A 22,967-nucleotide genomic window follows, 5' to 3' on the forward strand; every position below is an offset into this window, starting at 1 on the left:
CGCCACTCCGACCGTGCCGCGCCGCCCACCTCCTCTGCCAGGGCAGTGCAGCCGCAGCCTCGGGAGACTGACCCTGAGTGACCGGCCCCGGGTGACCGACCCCGGGTGATCGATCCTGAGTGAGTGACTCTGCTCGGGGTGACGGGCCCTGTGAGGGGGATGAACTCCGGGTGACTGACCCTCCATGGGTGACTGACCCTGGATGACTGATCCTCGGCAGGAGACCGACCCAGAGTGACCGACTCCGAGTGGCCGGTCCCGGGTCGAGGAGCCCCGGCGCGCCCCCGGGGCGCACCCGGCAGGTGCGCGCTCACGGGGCGGGGCGCGGCGCGCCCCCGCGCGTGCGCGCGGCCGCCGCTGCGGGCCCGGGATCGCCGCGGCCGCGCCTGCGCGCGCCCCTCTCCCCTCCCGGACAAGATGGCGGCCTCGGGGGCATCGGCCAGGGGCGGCGAGTGAGGGACGGGGGAAAAGCGGCCCCGGCGCCGTGGCTGAGGGGAGGCGGCTGCTGGGCAGGGACAGCGGCAGGGGCTGGGGAGGAGGCGGCCGGGGGTGCCCCGGGGCTCTGCGGCGGGGATGAGGAGCCGGGGAGCCGGGGCAGGGAGCCGGTGAGGAGGGAGCGGGGCTGCTCCGTATGCGCGGCTGCCCGGCGCCCCTCACCGCCCCGGAGTCGGGGCGTAGCTCGGCGGCCCGGTGGAGGCGTCGGAGGAGCCACGACGGCTCTGGAGGGGGCAGAGGAAGGCGAACAGGTGAGTGCCGGGACCGGGATGAGCCCTCGGGGCACTGCCCCCGCCCGGTCCAGTGCGTGTCACTCGAAGCCTGTGCAGCAGCTTTGCTTTCCGTGGTTTCTTTTTTTTTTCGGTTTTTTGTTTGTTTGTTTGTTTGTTTTGGGTTTTTTTGTTTTGTTTTGTTTTTTTTTTTGTGGGTTTTGGGTTTTTTTGGGTTTTTTTGTTTTTTTTTTTTTTTGTGGGTTTTGGGTTTTTTTTTTGGTTTTTTTTTAATTTTTATTTTTATTTTGCGGTAGCACGATGTAATTTGACATCACTGACTGGTTTAGTCCTTCAAAATAAGTCTGAAAGCATTCAGGTACTCCATATCTAGAATACCCCTGGAATACGAAGGCTGCATCTTAGGAAGAGCTTGAGCCGTGGTCTCCTGTGAAAAGATATTTAAAGGCCTTGACCTGCAAGAACCTTAGTTTAAAACTCCACTATTAAACGAGTCATTAACCTCGAAACTTTGTGTTAGGAGGCTTTGTTTCTTCTGTTATGTGCCCTCTGACCTCTGGTGATGAAGGGTGGATGTGTACAGGTGTCTGTGACCACAGCCTCAGATTCTGTAGTAATTTTAGCCTTCGTGGCCATTCACAGCTTCAGAATTGACCGGGTATAAATCAGAATAGTTCCAAATTCTGTAAACATCAGACTTCTTTGAGTAAGTACAGAGAAATGAAGATGCAGGTGTACTAAACCGTCTGACTTACTTGTTTGCTGCTGCCATGCGTGTCCCCCCCAGCTCTAAACAATACAATAGTGCTGACCTGTAGAGCTGTAAGACAAGCCTTTTGGTAAGGCTGTCACAGAAATTTCTAACCTTCTGAAAAAATTAAACATAGTTCTGCAGAATCTGATTTCATGTATTTGCTTCTACCAGCTACTGGTTGAACTAGAGGAAATAGTTCTGTGTACAGGTGGAGAAGCACCTGTACAAACTTTGCTTCAGAAGTACTGCTAACATTTTGGTAAGTTAAGGCTACGTCAAGAGTTAGGTGAGATTAGGTGACTAATTGAAATGCAGAGAAATGAAACATTTTCCTCTCCAGGTGCTGTAATACTACATTTTTAAACTGACTTTGAAAAAGCTTGTATGCCAGATGGGTTCATCCAATCCTAAGCACTCAAGAAATACTGAAGTGGACATCATGAGACCATTGTTATGCTTCAGCTTCAACTTCCTTGATATGTTTTTTTTCCTTTAATTAGAGTGAAGACTATTTATAGCGTAGTTGTGCCCATTAACAAAGGCCTTGCAAGTACTTGCTCTCCTTACATGCTTTAAGTGTCAAAAAAGTACAATATTTGGTTAGAGGTGTATATGTACTTGGTAGCATAAAGGAGAAAAAAGATTGTGGACAGACATATGGTGATGTAGTTACTGAATTAATATTTTTTTATTTCTAAGAAATACAATAAGAAACTCTGCTGAGCATAAAACATGTATTACAGCCTGCCTTGTTTATGCACATCCCCCATGCAATGAAACCCATGCTCAGGTATGTCAAGTGTTGGTATCCAGACATCTGTTGCACAAAATATTCTCCACGTAACTGACATCACAAATACACAAATACAAGTTTTTTAGAACATACAACAAGTACTGTCAGCAGTGTGCTATGCCACTGTATGCAATGAGTTTGTGATACTGTTTTGGTTTGTATTAATGCTAAACTAGTAGCTGTTGACCCTAACAAACACCTGCATTTTGTATTTGCAATATTTTGAGTATGCTTAATACACAAATAGATGTGTTTTTTATCTAAAACTCAGTGTAAGAATTTACTTTCCATAAATACTTTTAGGTTATTTTTAGAACCTCTTCTATCTAGGTAGCTTCTATAGTAAGGCAGTTTTATCTCTCTGTCATTGTATTTAAAACTAAACAGCTTAATTAATATTAAATCTTCCTCAATCCTGCCATGATTGAGAAAGAAAATTTTGATTTGGCTTACTTTATCTTGGCTAAAGTCTAAAAATTCCTTCTTTCTGCACAAGCAAAGCAAGTTGAATTGGTTTTTGATAGTTAACTTTTGTATTGTCTTTTAAGCAGCTCAGTAAAAATAAACAGAATTATTCACACAGGTGAAGCATAGATGTATGCTTTTGGAAATATTAGCAAGCTGTTCTGAAGTATCATGAGTACACGAAATACCATGGAGGAAAGATTGAGGGAGCAGGGCCTGTTTAGTCTGGAGAAGAGAAGACCAGAATCACATCAATGTCTGTAAGTATCTGAAGGGAGGGTGTCAAGGGACTATAGCCAGACTCTTCTCCGTGGTGCTGAGCAATAGGAAAAGAGGAATGGGCAGAAAGTGATGCACCGGAAGTTCCACCACAATATGGGGAAGATCTCCTTTACTGTGCAGATGATCACACACTGGGACAGATTTCACAGAGAGGCTGTGGAGTCTCCCTCATTGGAGGTATTCCAGAACCTGGATACAGTTCTGAGCAATGTGCTCTAGGATTACTCCGCTTGAGTAGAGAGGTGGGACCAGATGAGCTATGTGTCCCTTCTACCCTTACGCATCCTGTGAGTGGGAAGTGAAAACACACCACTGATTTAGGATAGTATGCATCTTGTCTCTACTTCTACAACTTCTCAGAAGTTGTTCCATAGCATTGTACAGTAGATATCTGTTAATTCTGTGGTCTTTTACTCACACTTACCTGAAATTCAGTGTAAGAATTCTTTGGGTTTTGTGTTGTGCCTCATATTCTTCTTTGAGTTGTCTCAGTATAATTTGGACATTAGAAAGCAATATGTAGTCTTTTTATATCAAGTTACATGTTTTCACAGTATGGTTTTAGTAACTTACAGGATATTGATGCAATAAGCAATAATTTAGCTTGTAGGTAATGAATTTGGTTAGTAAAACACAGACTTTTTTAACATTTCATATTTTAATGGAAGTTTCAATATTATGAATGTTAAAAGAAAAAAGTGTCAGGATTATTTTATAATCATTGAAGTGTATTCGGAAGTTTCCCTTGTAAGTTTAATGATGTATGTATGAAACATAATGAATGAATGTATGTGAACTCTGCTGGGAAATAGTTGTAACTAATTTTTAAATGAATCTTCTAATTGTTTGCTGTTCAAGCTCATATTATTTTCATAATCCTTTTTTTACCAGTATTGGTAAAGCAAAACCCCTGTTACTTCATAGCCATACCTCTGACACCCTTCAGATTAACATATCCAACTTAATAAGCTTCAGTACTTCACACTGTTGGGATTTTGGTTCTAATCAACTTGAATTATCACTACAAATATAATTTTGGTTAAAATAGTGTTAAAAATAACTGTGATCTCTGATGGTTATTTCAACAGCAAATGATGGTGTGCTGTCATAGAACGTGAGCTGTTCCCTGATTGCCGTTCAGTTTTAGTTGAAAGGTAGCATTGAGTTGCATCAGTTGTAGCTGATAAAGCTACTGGTCAGTGAGCATTTGCTCAATATTGTACCTCAGTTTAACAGGGATAGTGAAGGATAGGAGAGTGGTATGTGGTTGGAAGAAAGGTTAAAAAGATAAATATCTACTTGCATTTGGTATCTCCATGTGCTATTTTAGCAGTACCTCTGATACTGCTTGCTGGTCATGGTCACAAAGATAGTATATGCTAATTTGAACTGACTGCCAAAGATTAATTGGGTTCATGAGTATGTTCATTTGTGTCTTAAAGCAGTTATTCTTTATTAAATATTAGTCATCTCTAGTGGAAATAAGAAATTTTAGAAGCATTAATGCTTTTTGAGATCAGAGAGAATTCATTTTGCCATTACTTCCACATGGATTTTAAGACGATAAGAAGTAAAATTCAGTAGACAAGACTATGATCTGAATAAATAAATACAGTTGTATTACAGAACAAGTAGTTTGATTTCACTATGGAAATGTTAAACTAAAGCATTGAAGTTTAAGTATCAATAGCATTTTGATACGCTTTCAAAGGTGTCATATTATTCTTCAGGGGTGCATTTTAACCATAAGCTGAAAGAATATTAATCTGTAGTGGATGAAGAAACCTTATTCATGTAGACTTTATTTTCAAAATAAAAAGAATTTAGGCTGTGCAAAATAGTATAACGATGCCTCTCTTAATGCAGTGATTTTTTTGAAGATACAAACTTTATATTCTTACCCTATAATAGAATTCTGATGACATAGTCAAACATTACTTAAGACTTAGCTTTTCATACGTAGATTAAGTTCTTAGAGTGAAAATTGTTTATTTTTCTGGAAAGCAGATACCAGTAAAAAGCTCTTACTTTTGCTGTTAATGGTATGATTGTTGGCTGCTTTAAATAGATTCTGAAATGTGCTGAGTTTCACAAAGCTGAGTTTGGCTGTTAGTAGATTGGCCTTTTTTTGTAGTAACTGGCATGTGGAGGGAACTGGAAGGAAACTAGGACTTCTCATTGTTGTGTGACAAGAGTGCAAAGAAATCATGAAAGCATAAATTGTGTGAGTTGGCTTTCTCTTTATTAATGGAAAAACGTTCTCAGGATCACATGAGCTTTTTCTCTTCTCTGAAACCCCTGCTATGGAGAATCCGCATTGCTGCTGTTCTTCTATTTAAATACCCTCAGCCAAGAATCAATTTAGAACTAAGCAATACTTTTTCTTACAGAATAGTGTTAAAAATTCCGATGTAACACATTTTTTACAGAAATTTAGGTGTATTACAAATTATGCCTAATTTGTCTCATTGTACTCTCACTTTAAGTGGAGTAAGTCATAAAACTCAATATAGTACTTGGTGCGTAGCTATTTCTTGGAATAAGATTTAAATTTGTTTGCATACTATAAGTTGAAATTCAGCTGATGAATGAGAAGCATTTCCCTCAAGCTCCTACTGGCTTGTTGTGTTACAGACTCAACTTGGAGTTTGTGGGTTGAGGACTTTGTGTAGGTAGTGAGGCTGACAGCTGACTTCTGATTCAGGTCTGCCAACCTGAACTCAGTGCCAGGGCAGACCATGGAGCAGATTGTGCTGAGTGCCATCTGGTCTGCAGGATGACCAGGGGATCAGGCCCTGCCTGCCTGGGATCTTGGCATGCATTTATGAAAGGCAGGTCTGGCTTCACCAACCTGGTCTTCTATGACAATATGACCTGCTTGGTGGATGAGGGAAAGGCTGTGGCTGTTGCCTGCCTGGACTCTAGTAAAGCCTTTGGCACCATCTCCCACAGAGTTCTCCTGGAGAAACTGGCTGCTCATGGCTTGAACAGATGTGGTGTCCGGGTGAAAACTGTCTGGGCATCTGGACCTTGAGAGTGGTGATGAGTGGAGTTACATCCAGCTGATGCCTGGGCACCAGTGGGATGTCCCAGTGTCCAGTGTTGGGACCAGTCCTGTTTAATGATGTGTTCCCTCAGTCAGTCCAGATAACACTAAGTTGGGCAGGAGTGTTGATCTGCCAGAGAGATGGAAAGATCTGCAGAGGGATCAGAACAGGCTGGATCAGTGGGTGAGGCCAACGGCCTGAGGTTTAAAAAGAGCAAGTTCACAGTCCTGCCTTGAGTCATAACAACCCCTGCAGCTCTACAGACTGTGGGAAAAGTGGCTGGAAAACTGCCCTGTGGGAAAAGGGGGGAGCTGGTCAACAAGGGTGTCCTGGCCTGTGTCAGCAAGAGTGGGGCAGCAGGAGCAGGGCAGGGAGCGTCCCCCTGGGCTGGGCAGCGCTGCGGCCACAGCTGGGAGTGCTGTGCCCAGTTGTGGGCCCCTGTGAAGCAGAAAGTTGCTGGGAGACTGGAGTGTGTCCAGAGGAGGGAATGGAGCTGGGGAAGGGGCTGGAGCACGAGTCAAATGAGGAGCAGTTGAGGGAGCTTTGGATGTGTAGCCTGGAGAAAAGGAGGCTTAATGGGAACTGTATTGCAGTTGAATATCATACAACTGCCTGGGAGGAAGTTGTAGTGAGGTGGAGATTCTTTCTGCCTGGTAACGATAGGACAAGAGAAAACAGGTTACACCAGGGGAGGCTTAGGTTGATACCAAGGAGAAATTCTTCACCAAAAGGGTTGTCAAGCATTGGAGCAGGGGAAGTTATGGAATATCACAAAGTGGAAGAAAAAGTTATCATTTCCAAGTACCCGGAGGTAGTTAAAAGACTTGTAGTTGTGGCACATAGGGGCATGGTTTAGTGAGTGATGGCTTGGCAGTGTTATTGGTGTTGATGATCTTCAGGGTCTTTTCCAACCTAAATGATTCTTTAATCCTAAAAATGCAAATGAATGCCTGAGTAAGCATGTCAGGTTAGAACTTTTGGCTGTCATTGTACATGCTGAAGTGGATTCCTGCTCCTTATTTTGGTTTGTCTTCTAATGTCTGAATTGTTTGGTTTTGGGGTTTGTGATTTTAGTATGTATTGTTTTGTAACTGTTTTTGGGAATATGGAAAGGTAAGAGTGTGAATAAAAATATAATATATACTGGATACAGAAATAAGAAGTGAGGTTCTAACACAGAAGTGAAAATAAAAAGTACTGTAACATTAAATGTATCCATATAATTTCAGTGAATATTACCCATCAGTGTCTTGAAAGACTTTTTTTGTGCTAAAGTTGTGTGAATATCTTTGGTCACAGACTTCATGTTCAGATATATACAGAATGGATCTGTATTCCATGTTGCTGCTTGTGTTATGCTTGGAGAAACAGAATAAACTTCAGAGTGATAGGAGCAAAGTGTTACTACATCAAAATTATTGTAAGGAATTTGTCTAATGTACTTGTTATACGTCATGTGGGTTTATGTTGGAATAATTTCATGGAAATTCCAGTGTGTTACTAGAAGTGAAGAAACACACCATGTAGTGTGCAGAGATCTTTGTTGTGACAAGTGTTTATTGCTTTTGGGTTTTATAGTTAATAGCTTTTTCATAAGTAGTTTTGTAATAAATTTGTGTCCTTCTCAGTTGGGATAGAGTTGCAAACTCCTTCCTTCTCTACAATTCATTACACAAGTCATTATAAAGATGGTTTTCTTGATTGCTGTAGGTAGTTGTTTCTCAGTGTGCATAGAAAGCTCTTGCTTGAAACTGATCTCTGTTCTCAGAAATTATTCATTTGCCAAGTAGCAGAGTTTGATGAAAGTAATACTGTTTTTCATGTGACTCCTTGGTTTCTCTTAATTGCAACTTAAAACTACAAAAAAGCTAGCACTGCAGAGAAAGGTAAAATTGAGGTGAGTTTATAGCTAGACCTCCATTTCAGTGTTTTTGTTTGCAGGGAGGAGAAGGGGAAGGTTTAGTTATTGCTGGCAGCACAGACCTGAAGATCAAGTTTACACAGTCTGTTAAAAAGCAGTCATATATGCTATTACAAGAGAACTGCCTATCAAAATCACTTTTTTTCACAGATATGCAGGCTCTTTGTTATGCAAGAGGATAATATTTTTTTCACAGATAGTGTGTACAAACTACTTGTATTCTGAACATACATTTAGGAAAGTCTTGTTCTGTAGTTAATATTAATTAACCTTTGGCTATGTTTGGGAGCATATGCAGGATGGAATGGGAAGGAAATCTACCATGTTGATACCTATTTTGGGACATTGGAATTTAGTCGCTTGGAGAGTACACTGGTTTAGTTTGTAATTTTTTTAGAAGTGTTTTTTTGTTTCAGACATGTTATTGAAATGAACTCTCCAACCAGTTTGTTAGGTTAGGAAGTCAACATTGCTCAGTTTGCTGAGTGCATGGGGATAGCTCTGCCCAACATCCACACCCACTGTCAGATCTTTTTGCTACACATTGTAGCAAGCAAAGAAATTAATGTTCATTGTCTATAAATAAGGTAATTCTCTTCTTTAATTAGTGTTCTATCTTCTATTGGTTATTGCTTTCTTGCTTCTCATCCTAATTAGCCCACATTTTCACTGGTTTGTTTGTTTTTTTTTTTTTTTGTCTTTATCCCAGATAGAGAAGGTTTCAATGTAATTGCTGACTTTTCTTTGTTACTTCCTTAATTCAGAGTTCTGCAAAATGTCCTTGTGGTCCATAAATTCTGAAACTCTATGTCCAGTTTCAGCAATAGGTCTCTCTCCCAGGCTTTGTTAACCTCCTCCTAGGTCTGAGATCACTGTAGCTTATCTGGGTTGATTGGAATTGGTTTAGAAGAGTTTCAGTAATTTTCCCAAACTCTGTTCCCACAACAGCAGGCTATGACAAACCTTGCTAAATGCTGGCTGCAGTGATAGATGACAGACTAGAAATTTACACTTCTTAGGATTTAAACAATTAAAATTAAATTTGGTAATTTTGATAATTAAATTTGGTAATTACTATTTTGGTAATTGAAACAATAAATGAGAAAAGTTAATTAAAACAATTAATTAGAAAAGTTATTTGGAAAGTTATATCATTAACTAAGCACTATATGGTACAAAACTATGCATTAGTCATGGACAGGGATCAAACACTTCTGTGTGAACAACATTTTCTCCCACTGCTACATAGACTTTTTTTAAAAATATAACTTTGTTTGGAAACCAACTTAGTAACAGGATTGTCATGTAATTCACTAGCTATAGGAAAAGTGTTTTGTGATGCTGTGGTATAAGAATTTGAGAAGATGTGTTCATGTTCTACAAGAAGCAGTCATGCTGCTTGTCCCTCATAGATGATCAAGGTTTCTTCTACTGGTGTGATGTAGCAACAGCTTTTATTTTCATTTTCATTCTAATGGAAACATTGAAATATTCAGTTATCACTGATAATTGAAATATTTTAAGTGCTTCTTTATTAAAAAAAGAAAAAAGTGGAGTAAAAATTGCCTATTTTCTTTGATGCAGTTTAGTATTGCAATCCATTCCTTGCCTTCTTGAACTATCTGTGAAGAGGTTGTTGAGTAGTGCAATATTTTTTGAGTGCAGTGGTGTTGATTGTAATTTCAGTCATCAAGAGTTACCTCCATTGCTTTTGTAAGTCTAACATACTTTGGAACAGGCTAAGTTTTATCAGACTATGAAACAAGACATTTATTTTGGAAATGGAGTGAAGTAGTTTGATCAAACAAGCTCTTAGTTTTATTAAGTTGCATTTTGTGTATACAGTGTCAGAATAAAAATACTGAGTTCCTCAGCTGTTCCTCTTGGACACAGGTCATAGTAGGGCTGTCTTTGTAGTTCTAAATTCAGAAGCAAGTTTTGCAAATAACTTCCGCTTTGTCTCAAGTCGCTGACATCTTAGTGTCGTACTGCTACTGTCCATCTTGGTTAGTGCTGCTCAGATTTCATGTGTCTTTTCCATGGTTACTCGTTTCCAAAACACCATCCTAATATTTTATGTGTTTTGAAAATACACATTTGAAAGTTTTTTTTTTTTGTGTGTTGCAAAGTCTTTTGGTAATCATATTGATCTGGATGGTTGGTCATGTTGGTCTTTACTATTCAAAAAAATGTAAGCTTGTTCTCTGGACCAGAAATTTGGTATGCCTTCATTTGTTAGCTTTTTCATGCAATTAAGTAATGAATTCTAGTGCCCAACACTTTGAAACATTGTCAGAAGTCTACTTACTGTCTTTTAAGGGTCCAAGTGGGTGACCTTTGCACTCCTCCTGCCTATTTATAGTAAAAAATACTTTTCCTGTAGCTGATGTAGTTCCTGGTTTGAAATGTTGGTATTCTGTAGCAACTTGCTTATTTCAGTGAAAATGCTAGCCATCTTACCATTTTGCTGTTCAGTTAAAGCTTCAAGTACGTAAGTAGAGATTTCATTTTCATGACAAAGAAAAATCAGCTTTCATTCTGAAAGAAAAGTTTGGACTTTCAGGCCTGTGCCAGTGCCTTTCCAGTGCCCCTAATGCTTGCCCAAAGGAAAGAGTGTCTCTTATTGTCATGTTTAGAGGTTCTTTGAGTGAAAAATTCCCATTTATGATGGGCAAAGTATAGGCCATAAAGGGCTAAGTAGCTGTGCTGCTTCTACTATAGTAGAAGAAGCAATACTAGACCAAAGTAGTCTTGAACTGCTCAATACTTTTTAAAATATTTTTTCCTTTTTGTTTTTTTTTTCTTTTTTTTAGGGGTGGGTTTGGGGTTTTTTGTTGTGTCTTTTAAAATTCAGCTGTGTTGTGGAGGGAGAGATACAGGTATTTGAGTTAGACATTCTACAAAGAAAATGCTGTATATGCTTTGAATAATGGGATTTCTGGAATTAAATGCCTGCCTGTTCTCACTGAGATTGTTTCCAAAGTCTGTATTTTTTGCTCAGAAAGATCTACATTTAAGATCTCTATTCTTTCTAAGCTGTTCCCCGCACAATTTGCAATCCAAGGGCTCAAGTAAAGTCTCCTTGATTACTCTGTATTAGTCATGAAAGACTTGGATGTGGAATGAAGTTGGGGTAAAATTGTTGGCTATCAGCAGGTGGTGTACAACAAAAATAACTGCTGTGTAGCACCTGCTATACACCAGGATCTAGACCAATTAAAAACAAAAAAACAAAACAAAAAAAAAAAAAAAAAAAAAAAAAAAAAAAAAAAAAAAAAAAAAGCTGATTATGTTACAATTTACTTACTTCTGTCACCAAAAATGTATTTGTCAGCAGTTTCGGAGTAAAAGCTTCAGTGCCGGTAACCCTGATGCTATAATTGTCACCTGTCATTGCTGAGGAGATAGTGTCAGCAGGTAGTGCTGAAATACATGAGATTCCAAGGTTAGCAAATCCAATATATGATTGTATATCCTTCCACACAGTTGCTTTTTAAAACAAAGTTAAACTGCTTTTTACAAATAATTTTTTAGTATACTAAAGAATTTATTTATAGACTTTATAAATACCAGAATTAAAGACAACTGAATACTTCCCAATTTCTTCATATATTTGTTTCTTCAATCATTCTTGGTACCAGTCTTCCTTCCTCTCTGTATTCCAGCAGAATTACTGTATTAGGGTTTTGTTCCACAGTATTCAAATTGTTCAACTACAAGCATTTCATTGTATAGGACTCTAATTTTAGCCCATTGTAGTGGAGCAGTGACTCTGTTTCCTCAAAAGCGAGGAAAAAACCTTTCAGAATGCATGCAAATGATTTCTAGCATTTGCTCTAGCATTTTTCTACATTTTGTTTTGTTATTTCAGTGAAAACTACAGGTCTAAATTAGAAATAAGAGATGAAAATGGGCATTGTGATTTTTCTTTCATTCCAAATATAGCTTATTTGTTTATATGTATTGTTATATATATTAATAACTTTTTAGAAATCCAATGTACTGAATGTGTCTTAGAGGAGAAATGACAACATAATGATACTTAATTTACATATATAAGTGTCTAAATATGTTCAGAATGATCTCTAGAAAGTGTTAAGAGCATTGCATAGCTTGGAATCAATTAACAGTTTAAAATAAATCAATCTCTTTGCTTTTTTTCCCTTTTTTTCACTTGAGTGTCACTGACATTTCATACAGGGTACCAAGAAGCACAAAGTATGCCTGAGTACCAATTCATATACATATATGGTTATTATATTTTTGTCCTAGAACATCTTTGTTAATTTAACATGTGTACACTGTAAATATATAGCCTTGCATTTGTTTAGATTCATTCCACTGTTGTGTTAATGTATGCCAGTGCAATAAAGTAGCCAGAATATTATGAGGCTTCTTTTTAGTTAATATAAGACTAATGGGATGTTTGAATTGGCATGGAATTAGGTCTCTGACAAAAGCTTTAGTTACCAGTCCAAGTGATGGCTTGCTAATTAAATGTCTAAATGTCATTAAGACCTTGAGAACTAGACTTGATTCATAAAGCTTTTTCCAAAAAAAATGTTTCAAGTGCTGGAAGCTGAAAAGAATTAATTGAATGGAGAAAGAGAACTTGCCTTCCTCTAAAACCAGTGGATTTGTGTATTGCTTTGTTTTCCATGAAAGAGTAGTTGTCCATACATGACTGTCTTTATACTGTTCCAAATCACTCTCTCAATTTTACTTGTGAGCAAGATTTCCAGGTCTTTTTTTTTTTTTCCTTTTTTTTTTTTTTTTTCCCTTTTTTTTTTCCCCACAAGTGAAATAGTGCCCAGAGTCATGTAAAGCTATTGAAGAGTCCATGTGACAGTCTGGTATGCATGCAGCAAGGAAGACTTGAAACTAGTTGTAGTGACAAAGCCTGGTTGTAATTCACTGTTCTCTAATTTAGAAGTCTCAGGTGGTTTAGAATATTTTAACTTGTTCCGAAAATACTGGAAGATGTATCTACCTTCAAGGTATAGTGCTGCTGTGGCTGTTTTATTTTTGCTCTCTGCCAATATATTAAATCTTGTCTTAAAAGTCAACTGCTCTGAGTATGGGTGGCTTTGGAAAATACTTATCTGCTACTTCCTTAGCCAGTGTCTGTTGTTTGAAAATTTTTTGACTAGTGACGTAGAAGTGATGGAGTTCTTTAGAGTGCCAAGTAACTGTTTGTGTGGGCAGTTTACCACCTGGTTCACTGTTTGAAGAAGAACTGTCTGTTTTATTCAATCTGCGTTCCTTCTAAGTTTACTGTACCATTTCTGAACCTCGATGGATAATGCTTTCCATCATTCTTGCCTCTGTTCTGAGTTTTCTAAGTTCTAAGTATAATTATATTGCTTCTGTTCTCTAGAAGCCTCGTAAGCTTCAGAACTGCTTTATGTTGTAGAAATCTCAAATCCTTAAAAAGACACAGATTTTGTGCTAAAGCAATTCTGCTGTTCAAAGCCTGCCGTGTAGAACAGTATTGGGCAATAAGGTTGTCATGAGCCTCACTAACAGCACTTGGCAGCATTTGCTCTTCAGGGAAGGAAGGGCAAAAACCAGTAAATAGGAGAACACCAGGGAAAGTGTCAGCCTGGTGTAGACTAGAAAGCCCCTGCTCTTGTAGCTCACTCAGTGAAGTCACGCTGTGACTCCAACCTTTCCTGGAAGTGCTTGGACATTGTAGAGTGGCTGTGTGCTGTCACAGGCGCTGTCCCACCCTTCTGTGTGGTGGGTGCACATCTGGGCATACAGGGCCAGTTCTGGTTGAGTCAGTCATCAGGTGACTTTAGTCACACCTGTGTGTGATAATGTGATGAATGAGTGCCATGAGTGAATGTTGCACAAAATTCCCAAGTGTCTGGTCATGAGATGGGGCAAAAAAAAAATCAAGTAAAGCAGAAAAAAAAAAAGAAGTGACAACAGCTCATTCGTAGTCTTGAATAAGAAAATTTCAATTACTGCCTATTGTGTTTCTGAAGAATGACTTTGGTTTTCTGTTCAGTGACAGAAGGGATTTTGTCAATGGCATGAGATCTCTCCTATTGTTTCTTCCTTGTTAGGACAAGTATTACCTACTGTGAAGATTTCTGCCTTTCTCTTGCCACCTGAGGTAATTAGCTTACAAAATTAACTCCTTCATTGTTGTGGGAAATACTTAAAATTTTTGAGCTCTCAGCTTACCTTAATTTTCAGGCATTAACAAGACTACTCTGTTTGGATTTTTTCTTTGTGTAGAAAGAATGTGTTATGTTTGTTTGCCAGAGTTTTCTTGGGATTGCTCAGTTTACTTGAGTTTGCAAGGCAAACTTTAAACTTGAATAGTTTGGGTTTTAACATTAAAATGTTACAAATTACTTCTAGCAAGGGATTCTGTACTTGATTAGAAATAAATATATTTATAAAGACTAATGGATCTATGAAATGCAAATCCATGCTGAGAAGGACTGTTTGTGTCAAATATGACTAAGGGCTGGTGTTCTAGCTAACTTGCACTGGAGAGTTTTTAAAATTCAGTCTTTGCATTTAAGATTGAAATATTTGGATTATGTATTAGGAGAAAAAGAGGTCTTCTAGTACACTTAGTGATGGAGAGCTTTTATAAGTATTGTTGTGATTAATTAAAATTTTCCCTTCCCATGACTGTAGGGATTAAAATCTAAGATGCAAAGCGCACCAGTAATGTAATTTTAAATTGTTACATCTTAACCTGTTTCTGCAGAGTTGCAACATTATATTCTTTAATCATGCATTTCTATTAGGGGTTCTAAGATTTAGTGCATGCAGTTTAAATAGTTTGGTTGAGTAGCTTGTGACCTTGGATTCAAGCTGGGAAAAGAAGCTGGCATTGAAATACGTATTCTATCTAGATCAAGAAATTCCTCCCTTCTCAGTTTTTGACAGACTTAAATGTGTTTTTTCTGCTCTTTTAGTCCACTGACGCTTTATTTGCTCTGGGCATGGATATCAGTCCTTTTCTTCAACTGGTTTTTCCCAGTACTGTACTGAAGCAACTTGGGTAGTAGTAAATTTTCAGTAGTAGCTGTCTCAGATGCTGGTTTTGTTACTTTGAAGATGCATGGTATTTCCAAGATGGCCCAAATGGCAGTTTTGTGTGACTCCTAAAAATGTGGATCACAGAGCACTGTTGTAGAGCTTGGTGCTGGAAGCAGCTTGTCTAGAAATACAATGAATATTTCAAATTTGTATTCCTTTTCTACTCTGCAGGTAGATTAATTTTTAAAAAGTATTCATGCTGCTTGAATACTGGGCAGAGCAGCTTGAATTTTTATCCCCTGTTGGCTATTCAGTAAGCTGGATCTTCATTATTATGAGAATAAGATATTGTCGATTTCTCAGACTTTTATAAAAACACTTCTCTCTCCATTGAAAGGAAAAAAAGTTTTTTCCCCTTCACTAGTGTTACTGAAATTAATATTTAAAGATGTCATTCATTCAAAACCCCAACAGAAAAATGTAACTCCTAGCACCCACACCAGCCACACATATTTTGAATTGAGGCTGTGTATTTTTAGCTTTCAATAAACTGACTAAATGGTGTGCCAAATGAGGAGGGGAAGAAATTAGTATGCCACCATTGCCTAGAGGCTTGTGTAAGAGAAATTCCCTAAGGGAGTGAGACCCAAGTCATCCAATGACACATTTTTATGGTGAATAAATAAGCTGAAGAGAGTAAGAATGCTTCCAAAACAAAAGCTAACCCAAAAATATGACATGAATCATTATTTGCAATGATTAATATGGCAGTGAGCAGAAAAACTACATATTGGCCAGGTGTCTTGGAGGGTTGTGCTACCTAAGAGCACAAGTCCATTCTTGTCCTGGTTTTCAGCTGAGATAGTTAATTTTTTTCCTTCCGCGGGAGTGCTACCTCCCACAGCAGCTCATCTTTGCATGCACAGAAATCAATTAATGGTGAAGTTCTGTATTGGTCCTGAGAAATTAACTGGGGGATTTTCTTTCTTAACCTTACCAAGCAATCAGCTCAGTCTTGGTGGTGTGAGACTTATTATAATTGTTCCAAGACATTATGAGTATATGCACACTGCAAGGAATTAAATTCTGAATTAACTGAATTGTAAACTTCCATGTATTTCAGTCCTGAAGTCCCAGCACTGTTCAGTGTGACCCTTACATTAGAGGCTGTAGAACAGTAAAAGTTGGTATTTTTTGAAATACCTTGTCTCAACTTGTGGGCTTAATTCCTACTGAACTTTTGTGATTTGATTAACTGCAGCAATGTTGAGAAATTCATTTCCAGTTTGTCTGATCTGTGCTGATGGATCTCTTTAAACTTGTGACACTTAAAAATATTTTCAGTATACAGTGATAAAAAACAGCCTACTTTTTTCTAAACCAGCTAAGTTGCACTCCTAAAACCATACAGTATAAATCTTCCTTGACAAGCCATTTTTATTTGTGGTCTTTCTTCAAACTCCCTAGTAATTACTTTTATGTACTGAAATGTGGAATTTTTTTATATATCTTTGAGTATGATATATGTGTCCTCAGATTTCTTGCCAGCACTTTATCATGTAAATGATAGTTTTTCTAGATTGATTTGATACAGTTGTCCTGTTGTACCTAAGAGCCTCTAAGGCTTGAGCCTTAATCTTAAGTGTTCAAAATATTTTAATTATGGTGAGAGAACTCACAGCCATGACTTAGCAAGATCTTTGTGTTTCTAGATCTAGTCAAAGCCTTTCTTAATGTGGTGGGTTTTATGAAACTTGTGTCTAGCTTTTTTAATCTTAGCAGACTTGGAGAATGGTCACGGTTAACGTATGTTTCTTGGAAAAGGTCGTTGCTTGCAGGATTCCACAAAAATTAACTTTCCCTCTTTTTCAATACCATTGGCAAAAAACGTATTGATGACCTTTAGCTAAATAGATGACCTTCAGCTAACTGATTTATTACTACTAAAATGTCAGAATGCTTACAAGAAATCAGCTCTTGCATTAAGAACATCTGGTTCAAACTGAACAAAGGGAGGACTGAAAAGAAGATTGTGAAGAAAAAGGTAAATAATCCACTGATAGAGCTTCCATTTGTCAGAGTGGTGTAGAATTCTGGGATACTCTTGGTCACTATAAAGCTTACATGTAGCCATGTAGCATCCATCTTTTAGCAGAGACCTCTGTCAACCACAGTGTAACAAAAAACTGAGTTTAACCATCCACTTGACACGCAGTCATCCATGTGTCATGTGAGTACTGTGCCTTCTTATGGTTAATGTACGAAGAATCTGCAAAATAGTGCTTTATCTTGTAACCCAGGCCACTGCAAGTGTTCCAAGTGTGCACTCAGTGCAGATCTGCCATCAGACAGATCCAGAGTCTGACACTTCCCCAGAAACATGGGAAAATATGCTGGTTTTTATCTTTCTTTAAATGTATTTTTCTAGTCTGTGGCCCCAGTGGAGAAAAGAGAAAAAGTATGTATTATTGAAAAAAAGTCCTCTAGGAATAACCTTCCATCTGAAAAATAATCACCAGAGAATCCCCGAGGTATCCCGACTGAGGGCTTTTATATTGAAGATGTTTGGCCTTCAATACCGTTAACAGACTACTAAAACAGAATTACTGATAGGCTAAAAGGTGCAATTACAAGTTTTCAAATTCACTGGATAAGCAGTTGGAATGAGTGGGTTGGCACATACCAACACAGTCTGGTCAGTGGGCTAAGCTACACTTGAAAGTCAGCTCTTTATCTGACCACTGTGAACTCACTTTCTGCACATTACAGACAAATGACAAGATTCCTAGGTCACATCTCTAAAATCAGCTTCCAAATTTCTTCAAAGGTTGAGCCATTTAGTGGATTGAATAAGCACCATCCATGAAGCAAGAAGTGAAAATTACAGGATGCAGATACAGTAAACTACCTAACAAGCCTGAAAGAGCTACAGCAGAGGAAATGAAGTGATATAATGCCAGGATAGTGTGATGTTCTTAATTAGTGGAGGAGGAAATCATAGGAAATGTGACACAAAGTTATGTCAGGTGGTGCTTATTATGTAGCTGAGATAGAAGAGTGGATGATGAAATACACTGAATTAATGGTTTTCTAAACAAATTCTTCATTATTGCTTTACTGTTTTTAGAAAATGTGACTAGTATTGCAGGCTGGGCTTTGGCTCCACACTAACAGAGCTAACAGATGTGAGGAAGCAGTATTTCTCCTTGATTTTTTAATTTTATTTTTTTATTTAAAGCAAGAAAGCTTCATGCAGATGGAAAAACTTAGTGAGAGGGAATAAAGTATGAGTGGGAGATGCCCCAGAGAGCAGACTACTTCTGGACAAAAGTAAGGAATTGGCAAACAGTAGAGAGCATTAAATAGTAAAGGATTTAAAAAGCAAGTAATGTATTTCTGTACCTCTGACTTAGTTACAAAATAACTAAACAGCATGCATTTTTCTGCTTTTCTCATTTAGGTTATGGTACCTGTCTGTGGGGTAGTTAATTGACCCCACAGACGAGTAAGGACAGACCTTGTCATTGCTTCATTGCTTGTGGAAAAGTCTTCTCAAGTTCAGGAACTGGTAGCACAGCTTCCTGGACAGGGAAAAAAAAAAAAAAAAAGTGGAATTTAGTACATTAGTATAGTAGAAAATCTTTTCTCAGTACAGAAAATTCTTGCTTTTGTAGGATTACTGCATGCGTTCTGGATGATGCATTGGGAACAATAATAGAGTTATTTTCTTCATTCTTTCTTCATCTGCATGAGAAAGGCAATCCTTTAGGTTCTTGATCCTCAAGAAAAGTTTTTCTGATGACCTTTCTAATGCTTATAGTTGGAAGTTTCTATAGTTGGGGAAATAATATGCAACATATATGATAGAATTATGATGGAGAAAGCAGGGCTACAGCTCTTAATGGCCAGAACAGTGATAGTAATGCCAGTGGGATCAAGCTATGAGTTTTCTCAAGTGTGTATATGCAAATTTTCACTGGTCCTGGTCACATGGTAAGGACAGACCTCAGAGGAAACCTGGTCTTCATGTGGTCGTGAGAGATGTGAATGTACTTTCACAGTACTAAAGAAAATAAGGAACAAAGAGAATGTTCAGCTTCACTGATGTTTTTTTTTTTTTTCCCCCCGTGTAAAGTTGAAAGGCACAAGACAACCTTTGGTTACAGCAGCTGCTAAAATTTGTCATTGAGTCCTGTATTGAGATGAAACTTTTGTCTATGTAAAATAGATGTGAAATGTCTTCAGTTTATTTTGTTAATGAAATCTGCAAAGTACCATCTTTTTAAAAGTGCAGTCTAATATAAGCCAATGCCTAAGTCTCGCATTAGAAAATTCTGAAGGCAAGATCTCAGCAGCATTACTGTTTCACATTTGCAAGTAATGCCAAAATAGTTCCTGGCACCAGAGAGAGAACTTAGTTCATTACCCAACCGCTCCCTGTCCAGGGTTTCTGAGGTAGGTGGTTCTGTGCATGTTCAATGACTAATAATGAAATATCAATCATTTTAAATATATTAGATAGTGAAAAGTTTCTAGGAAGAAGAGTATTGCTGCAGAGGGTGAAGTTGCAAACGTTGAGAGAATTATCCTATTTATGAGCCAGCTATCTAAAACCAGAAAATCTCTTGCATTTTCTGTTGTAGTAGTCATGATTTTATGCGGCAAATAGATACTTTGGGGGATGGACCTTATGTTTTTAAAAATTTAGACCTTAATCTTCTCAGAGATTCTAATTAGCACTACTTAGTAGTGGGTTGTAACAGTTAATGACAGTTTCATTTTGTCTCAATATTTTTATAAATGCAATAGGAAACATGTACCATATAGGTTGCATCAAAAATTGCCTAAAAAATACTGCCAATTCCATTTCTGGACCCAAATTCTCATCTGACTGTTTGAGAATGCTGGGCTAAGTAGGCTGTAGGGATCTTGTCCAAAATCACAGAAGTAATTTGAAACTGAACAAGTATCTTTAGATACTAAAATTTTCTATCCTTTGGATTTGATAGCTTACATGGATTCATGCAGAGAATTGACTCTTCTGATAGATTTAAAAGAGTGGGTATATGTAATATCTTGCAGGTATTGCTAAGTCTGTCTTGGTAATGGTTTCTTTCAAAGAATGAAAAAGTCATCTTGTTCCATCTGCCAGATAGAAAATAACTAGCCAAAAATAAGCTTAGTCTAAAGACCTTTTCCTGTAAAATTCCTTTCTTTTTTCCTGAGAGCCTGACCTTTTTTTTTTTTTCTCAAACAGTCTTTTGTTGGTATCAGTTTTATTAAGAAAATCCAGTACTGGACATCGAAAGCAGTTTTGAGAGAATATATTCACCTGTATAGCAGTGGTTTGACACCACTGAAAGATGCAATATGGGAAGGGTCAAAGCATGCTGTTTATTAAACTGAATTTGACTTAATATTGGATTTTGTTGCAGAGGCAAGTACATGTGACACAGACACAGACCATAAGCTGCCATGTTTATAAATCATAATAGAATGGGCATTACCATGAGGGAGGAAGGGAAGGGTTTTTCCCACCCACTCAGCTGTCATCTTGGCAGAAAGCATTCAAGAATTTGTGTTTCTGCTTGTTCTGCAAATAAATGTGGGACTTCAGGCTACAGAGCAGTGAATTTGCTCAGATTGTGACTCCCAGACTCAAAAAGGATTAACCAGTATCAGCAGTAGCAAAAATCGTTTCACGTAGTGGGAACTACAGTTCGTTTTTCAGATGAAAAATGAAAATGCAGAAAATGCAGTATGGTGTGTGTAAATAAATACATTATGTAGCCTTCCATCTTTAGTACACATGGTTTGGGTTCTCAAAACTTAGTTTTTCACTTTTAAGCCTGGAATTTAGTTTTAAAGTACACAGTATTTCAGTTTATTTGGTTATCTGGTGTCATCTTTGCACACGTAGTCATTCCAGGCTGTGTGGCACTTGTTACTTCTGAACACTTGCCACTCTTCAGATTTAAAACTATAACAAGAGCATCCTGATTTGGGGTTAAGCTGTAACTCCTATTGCAACAATTTGCTAACTGATAACTCAGGTGTTGAGTGGTGTCTGTATTTATTTGAATGTACCCTTACACTAACATAAAGAATTTTAGGATGGAGAGAGCTTCACAATAACAACTGGGAGCATTTTGGTTTGCTTTTCTGAGGGGTGGAGCAGTGGTGTATATCACTAAGATATCAAGTAAGATGGCTTTAGGTCTAATGACTAGGTTCTAAAATTTGATCTGTTAAGAGTACTGTGACAATTTGTTACAGCTGAGGGAGGATGAACTTGGTTGCTGTGAAATGAAATCAAGTGGATGATAAACCACCATAAACCATATGATGTCAACAATTACTGTAATTTATAGAAACTTTATAGCAAAAAAATCATAAAGCCTAGAACACTCTTGACTAATGGCCCACTTAACTTTGGCTTAAAGTGTTTTACCGTAACAGCTGAGGTGACAGTACCTCTGCAGTTAGCCTGAGTGGTGAAGTTAGACAGAATTTTGTGCAAAACTATCCTGAAGGTAGCAAATGACGTGTCACCATCTTCTTAATCATGAAGATGTTTGATAAAAGGTTATCTAGTAAAGGGCATCTTTTCTGAGTGTGGATTGTTGCCTTCTCTGATTGGAAAAAGGACATATGAGGAAACAGCTCAAATGAAATTAGTAGCATTTAAGTAATGTGTGGTGCAATTGCTCACATGCATGCACAGGCCCGCAGTGCCTTTAATTTAATCTCATCCCAACCATGAGGTCCTACATATTTGCTTGTCTCATGCAAATCAAAAAGATTATTATAAGCAGAATGAAGGATTATAAGAAGGCATATCAGGACATATGTTTTTAATGAGTTACCTATCCTCATGTCCCCTTGTATAAGCGTATAACTCCATAATTAATGTAACATACCACAGGGAAGGGTATTGTTCTGCTCTAGATGAGGAACCACTGTGCCTTTTCAGAAGTCTTCCATCATGCCCTATTTTGTTGAGGTGGGTCACACTGCCCATAGACCTATTCTTGAATCATTCTAGGGGATTTAAAAGGTTTAATATTGTGCTGTTTCTGCAAAGCTGACTTTTACATAAAAATTTTTAAAAATATTCCTATAGTACCTGTTATATGGATAATTGTTTTTAAAGTGAAAAACAAACACAGCTGAAATATGGCTTAATTTCTCCTGTGTCTTGGAGTTCAGTAGTGTGCTTCTGTGAGGTTTTAAGTCATCCTCGTGAACACGTTGTTACATCCTTACCTTGGAGAGAGATAATTTCTGAAAGGAGATTATAAAATAGTTTCAGGAATTGATTTCTTTCATAAATTAATTTGTCTTTTAGATTTTTTTTTCCAAGTGGTACTTATTGTTCTTATTTAACATCGCTTAAATGTTAAATATATTTGATTTGTTATTCAGTAACAACTTTATATCTGAAAAGCACATGAAAACAATGTTTTGCTGAACCGCAGAGAAATCTGAGATACCCTTGAAGGACACACTTCCTGCTTCCTTTTTAATAAGCAATGTCTCAATTTATTTCTAGGTGAGCTGTGCCAGCTTTAATGCAACTTACTACACGCAGAACCTCGTTTCATTTCTACATGAAAAACGTAAAACGTTCTCCGCGGGCAGGCGGGTGAAGAGCGGCCGGGAGCGGCTTTGCGCGGCGCGGGCTCGGCGTGCGGCGCTGGGGCAGCGCCGGGGCCGCGCGCGGAGCTCCGCCCGGGGCGGGGTGGGGCGGGGGCGGCCGCGCGCGCCATTGGCCGCGCCACACGTGACCCGCGGGGCCGCGCCGTGCGCGCGGCGCAGGCACGGCCGGTGGCGCGGGCGGGGCCGGGCGCTGGCGCGGGGATGGAAGCGCGGCGGCCGCGGCCATGGGGTGAGTGCGGCGGCGGCGGCGGCGGCTTCCCGCGCGGGCGAGGCTCGCCGCGCCCGGGACGGGCGGGGGGAGGGGGGGGGGGGGAGG

At 38.8% G+C, this 22,967-nt stretch overlaps 1 protein-coding gene and 1 long non-coding RNA gene across 2 annotated transcripts in view; one reads left to right on the forward strand and one right to left on the reverse strand.

Moving 5' to 3' along the window:
* The first annotated feature begins 571 nt into the window (after positions 1 to 571).
* The window catches only part of APC (APC regulator of WNT signaling pathway), a 93,780-nt gene continuing 71,384 nt past the window's right edge, over positions 572 to 22,967 (forward strand). Inside the window, exon 1 of the mRNA XM_054002501.1 lies at positions 572 to 746. The gene's annotated coding sequence lies outside the window, so the exon portion shown is untranslated. The remainder of the gene's footprint in view (positions 747 to 22,967) is intronic.
* On the reverse strand, positions 18,366 to 22,666 carry LOC128821441 (uncharacterized). Its single transcript, XR_008441118.1, has 2 exons — positions 22,575 to 22,666; positions 18,366 to 18,573 (listed from the first exon to the last, which is right to left on the reverse strand). It is a non-coding gene; the product is annotated as an uncharacterized LOC128821441 (long non-coding RNA).

The sequence above is a fragment of the Vidua macroura genome, chromosome Z (genome assembly GCF_024509145.1).
Source record: "Vidua macroura isolate BioBank_ID:100142 chromosome Z, ASM2450914v1, whole genome shotgun sequence".
Classification (NCBI taxonomy): domain Eukaryota; kingdom Metazoa; phylum Chordata; class Aves; order Passeriformes; family Viduidae; genus Vidua; species Vidua macroura.